Source organism: Zingiber officinale, chromosome 1A (assembly GCF_018446385.1).
Source record: "Zingiber officinale cultivar Zhangliang chromosome 1A, Zo_v1.1, whole genome shotgun sequence".
NCBI lineage: Eukaryota > Viridiplantae > Streptophyta > Magnoliopsida > Zingiberales > Zingiberaceae > Zingiber > Zingiber officinale.
In genome coordinates, this window is record NC_055987.1 from 69,850,412 (window position 1) to 69,856,513 (window position 6,102).

At 36.5% G+C, this 6,102-nt stretch overlaps 1 long non-coding RNA gene across 1 annotated transcript; it reads left to right on the forward strand.

The window, feature by feature from the left end:
* Positions 1-1,462: 1,462 nt before the first annotated feature.
* On the forward strand, positions 1,463-1,787 carry LOC122005159. The gene is made up of 3 exons (XR_006118338.1): positions 1,463-1,514; positions 1,593-1,615; positions 1,712-1,787. It is a non-coding gene; the product is annotated as an uncharacterized LOC122005159 (long non-coding RNA).
* Positions 1,788-6,102: the final 4,315 nt, after the last annotated feature.

Here is a 6,102-nt window from a genome sequence, read left to right on the forward strand (position 1 = left end):
CAGACAGATGGGCAGTCAGAGCGGACTATTCAGACATTGGAGGACTTGCTGAGGTCTTGTGTCATGGACTTCGGAGGCAGTTGGGAGGACCACCTGCCATTAGTGGAGTTCGCCTACAACAACAGCTATCATTCGGCTATCCAGATGGCACCGTTTGAGGCGTTGTATGGTAGGCCTTGTCGGACACCCATCCTCTGGGAAGAGGTTGGGGAGGCCCAGCTGATAGGACCTCAGAGAGCTCAGCAGGATGCAGAGTTAGTTCGCACTATCAGACGGAGGATGTCAGAGGCGCAGGATCGTCAGAAGAGTTATGCTGATCAGAGACGGAGACCTCTGGAGTTCTCCATTGGTGATCACGTATTTCTTAGAGTTTCACCCACGAAAGGGGTGAAGAGATTTGGTCTCTGAGGTAAGCTAGCTCCCCGATATATTGGACCATTCCAGATCTCGGAGAGGATTGGAGCAGTAGCTTACCGTCTGGCGCTACCACCCTCGCTAGCTGGCATTCACGATGTATTCCACGTATCTATGTTGAGGAGATACGTATCCGATCCGGCACATGTTCTGTCAGATATATCTGTTCCTATTCAGCATGATGTTACTTACGAGGAGGTTCCTGTACGGATTCTGGACCGTAGAGAGCGTCAGTTGCGGAACAAGACTGTCCGTCTGGTTAAAGTCGGATGGCAGCATCATTCTGACGAGGAGGCTACGTGGGAGCTGGAGGATACGATCCGAGCTCGATACCCTCATCTTTTTACTTGAGGTATGTGGGTTAGAGTTCCTTTCATCATTTATACTGTTTGGTTATATTTTAGTGTTTGCTGTTAGTTATAGCGAAATTTGGGGACCAAATTTTTATTAGTAGGGGAGGATGTGAGATCTCGGAAAATTTAAATAGATAGGGTTATTTCAGAAATAGCCTTACAATATTTTTCCAGAATTTTTTGAAATTTTCTGGGAATTTATCGGAGCTCGTACGACGAGTTTTGAGGGGATTAATTCCGGGTACAGATAAGGCCTATTTGGGATACCCATTTAAGTGAGGAAATGTTTTAATATATAAATCCATTTCCTTTATTTTCTTTCCCCAATCCCATCGCCGAACCCGAGCCCTCCTTCCCCGATCTCCCCTCTCTTCCCTACTCTCTGCTCTCTCGCGGACAAGCGACGCCGAAGGGAATGAAGCTTTGATCTCCGGCGATCTTCCTCTGCCGGCGTCAACACCCTAAGCTCAGATCTGGCCGGTGTTTCTCCTCTCCGGGTCTTCTTCGACTAAGGAGTTGCTATTCGGTGGATTTTGCACCGATTGTTGACGATTGGTGGCTAGGGCTTGGTGAGGAGCCGGATCTCGTATCGTCTCCGACTGGTAGGCTTACCCTCTCCTCCCCTCGTGTTGCTCACAGAGCAGTCCACACCTCCTTTCTTGCTGGAATTGGGCAACGACGCCATTGGGAGGTGATCCAGAGATTTAGGGCTTTGTCGGATCTGTCCAGTGACGGCGGTGTGGTGAGGTAACACCCTTATCTTCACTGTGTTTGTTCAATCCCCTTCCCTGTTCTTGATCCTCATTTTCTTGGCTACGGATTTAGGTCACGAGATTGAAGGGATTAAGGTAAGATGAATAGATTGTTTTCTTTAATTAGATTGTTGTTGGATTAGGGATCTCCAATCTTGATCTCTGTTCTTGACTTGATCAATAATCTTCCAGATTGATTTCTTCTTGATCCGGAATGTAGAGTGGAATTCAACACATTGCTACTCTGTGGATTTTTTTTTGGTGCGGCAGCAACCCATCCATCAGTGTTCCCTTGATCCAGAATCAAACAGCAGTTGGATTGAGGTATGGTGTAGCGAGGTTGATACATAATTAGTGTTGTGTTGATGAATTAAGTATGTATTGAATTCGGAATGGAGTGGATTGGTACATGATTAGTTAGGGTAATTGATCTTAGTTGTAGATCATAGTTCGAATTTGGATATTGTTAGATAATCACATGTTAGATGATTAGGTATGATCTGGATACCTATTGATAATTTATTATCATTAGGTTGTGTAGATTAATTAGGTTATATGGATTTAGGTTTAATTTGCTAATCTAATGGTTAATTAAGGATTAGAAAATTATTCCTAATTAACCGTTAGAAATGTGGAGGGTTATAGGTTAGGGTTTGTCCCTAAATTTCTGTTTAGGATTTATTTAGTTATTTGTTTGTGTTTTAGCTAAATAAAGGTAAATGTATTTATTTACACAGGACTCTGATTCGAGACGAGCATCTCGACATTGGATTAGGACTGGATTGTACCTTCTATTTGAGGCGGGTACCCTTTGACTTATCTTTTGATACTGTCTTATGATATGTATAGTTTATATATAGTTACTAGTGATAGGTGGTAGATTTATTTCTTCCCTGGTCTTAGCTTAGTTGATACCTATCACATGCTTCTACTGTTAGATGCTTTACATTAGTCTGGTTTACTTTATCTCTTACCATGTGTATATGTGTTCGTGGTTATGATTACTTATAGTGCTTATCTACCCATGATTAGATGCTGGAGATATTTGTTATATATGGTTGGATTCATGTTGTTTATATCTCTGTTATATATCTGCGTTTACCTTTTTGGCACCTACGTATATGGAGGGGGATATGTTCAGGTATGACATTTTGTAGCCGCATGCACCATACCGCATGATTGCATGCTGGGCGATGGACGACTCCATTATTGTTGAGCTCGTCGGCCGGCTACATGAGGGCCTGCACACAACGTGTCTACTGCATGGGTAGTGGCACATCACTCAGGGTGTGTATGGCAGGTTGCTCGGTGGTGCACCGCCGGGGTGCTCATGGGTAGCACGATACAGCGGGGTTGCAGCCGAGATCCCTCCCCGTCATCGCGTACCGGGAGTTGAGAGCATTGCGCTCCCTCACTATGTTTGAGGTAGGAGGATAGGTTTACTCCGACAGCATCCCGTCCACTCGGTCACTCTTCAGGAGTAGTGACGGCAGAGTGCACGGTATCACAGTCCTACCCACGCGATCTCACCATTGTGTGTGAGATACAGACTGGCGTCAGGGGTGACCATGTCATATTGCATCATATGCACAGATTGCATTTATTGTGATTGTTGCATATTGGATGATGCACTTGGGTGACTGCATATGATTGACATGCATACAGGATACATGCGTATTTGTTCTGACTATCTTTATCTGTGTATGTCCACAGTCATTCGCCCAAGCCTCGCAGGTGAGTACAGTTTATTTCAGTTATGCATTTCTTATTATTCTTGCTGTAAACTGTATTACATGCTTCTGGTTACTCATTACAGTTTATTCAGCTATGCATACCTATTATATTGTGAGGAGACTGTACCTTAGGATATTACTGGTAGTTATATGTTGCTCTAGATATTACCGTAGTTATATGTTGCTGTACATATCTATTGGATTTCCTGCTGAGTTCTTTGAACTCACCCCGTTGTTACTATTTTTCAGGTTGAGGCCGTCGGGAGATATTCCAGTCGCTAGCCCCATTATCGCGAGGATTTTCTTTGTCGGATTATATTTTGCTTTTGCATCTTATATACTTGTATTGTGGGTTTGTATTGTGGACTTTACATTGAACATTCGGGTTTGCTACTTTTGGTTTTCCACTGCGGTTTGTATTTCCATTACTTCGTGGATTTGTTTCTTCGTTGTAGTGGAGTAAGCTGTTTACATATATCTTCGAGGTTCTATATCGTCTTTCCTTATTAAACTGCGTGGATTGATCATATATTATATCTGTGTGGAATGTTAATATAAACTGCGGGGTTTGTTTCTTAATTGTATTGTATTATTCCGGCCGTGTGTGGCCGAGGTATAGAGATATATGTATACTGAGCTTCATATTGTCCGCCGTACAGGGGAGATGCTGCCGAAATTTCTTCGGACAGGGACTACCTGGGGCGTGACAGAAGTTTTTGTGGGGCAAGGGTTGGGGGCGCCCGTTGCCCCTTATTATAGGGAGCTCCGGGCGCCTGGAGCCATTCCGGGCGCCCGGAGTTGATTTTAGGCGGGGTGCCCGGATTCCCTCCCGGGCGCCCCCGAAGTGAATACCAGGGGCGCCCCCTTTTAAAATTAATTTTTGAGTTTTTAAAATTAAACTTTTGAAATTAAGTTTTAAAATTAAAGTTTTGAAAATGATTTTTATGTTTTAAAATTAAAATTTTGAAATTAATTTTTAAGTTTAAAATTAAAATTTTGAAATTAATTTTTAAGTTTAAAATTAAAATTTTGAAATTAATTTTTAAGTTAAAAAATTAAAATTTTGAAATTTATTTTTAAGTTTAAAAATTTAAAATTTTGAAATTAATTTTTAAGTTTAAAATTAAAATTTTGAAATTAATTTTTAAGTTTAAAAAGTTAAAATTTTGAAATTAATTTTTAAGTTTAAAAAATTAAAATTTTGAAATTAATTTTTAAGTATAAAATTAAGATTTTGAAATTAATTTTTAAGTTTAAAATTAAAATTTTGAAATTAATTTTTAAGTTTAAAATTAAAATTTTGAAATTAATTTTTAAGTTTAAAATTAAAATTTTGAAATTAATTTTTAAGTTTAAAATTAAAATTTTGAAATAATTTTTAAGTTTAAAATTAAAAATTTGAAATTAATTTTTAAAATTAAAATTTTGAAATTAATTTTTAAGTTTAAAATTAAAATTTTGAAATTAATTTTTAAGTTTAAAATTAAAATTTTGAAATTAATTTTTAAGTTTAAAATTAAAATTTTGAAATTAATTTTTAAGTTTAAAATTAAAATTTTGAAATTAATTTTTAAGTTTTAAAATTAAAATTTTGAAATTAATTTTTAAGTTTAAAAAATTAAAATTTTGAAAGTAATTTTTAAGTTTAAAATTAAAATTTTGAAATTAATTTTTAAGTTTAAAAAATTAAAATTTTGAAATTAAATTTTTAGTTTTAAAATTAAAATTTTGAAATTATTTTTTAAGTTTAAAATTAAAATTTTGAAATTAATTTATCAAATTTAAGCCTTATTCATCTCACCCGATCTATATTGTCAATCAGGGAATCCTATGATTTTGTGAGATGAAATTGGATTTTTAATTATGGAGTTTTGGTTTAACTTGTGTTAGATTCAGATTTAGCTTTGGTCTCCACAAATAGGCAATCTTCGGATAAACTTCTCAGCTTGGTGAGTCACATGGACGTCATTAGTAGTAACCAACCTTTTGAGGTTTTCCGAATAGTCCTATCCACGGAGCTTAGTACTAAATCTTGGTCTAACTGGTTAGGATTCATTTAAGGGTAGCTTTGGTCAGTTCCACTTGGCCAAATGCACCAGATCGAAACCATATCTTTCTAGACATGCGATGCCCAAGCTTCCCTAACGTACTATCATCCAAAAACTTCACCAGTACCATGATTCAAGTTAAACTTGGTCTCTTTTTAACTAATCCTAATTACCCTGCCGGGTTAGTTAATTTTGGAGGTGCCAGCTATTCTGGAGCCTCCCCCTGAATTATTGACCTTTAATTTAAATTTTCGTTTTAGGTTTGTGTCTGTTTCTTTTATAGTTATAATTAACTTGGTGATAGTTTAAATTTTGTTGAATTTTAAATTTTGAAATTTTCGATTTAGGTTTGTATTTTGGTTTTTTATTTGGTTTAATCGAGTTTATGTAATATACTTTTTCTTTAGGTATATAATATTGATTAAGTCCTACTTGCGTGGTCAGACACGCTTTTGGAACCCAAGCTTGATTAGTTGATTTGTATTGAGTTATTAATGATTTAAAAGTTTTATTTGAGTTCGACTTGTTTCCAAGTCCAATTTTATTATAACTTGATTTTTGATTGTTCAGGATTAAGTCAAGATTTTTTGATCTTGTTGTAAATTTTTCTAGCATTTCTTTTAAATTGTTAATATCATTTTTTAATGATAAATTCTCCTCCTCAAGTGTTAGATCTTGAGTTGGATTTGAATTTTTGATTTGTTCCTTGAGGTTTTGATTTTCCTCAAGAAGTGATTTGTTTTCATTTTCTATTTTAATTAATTTACTATTTAAACAGGAAATGATTCTAAAAAATTTTTTG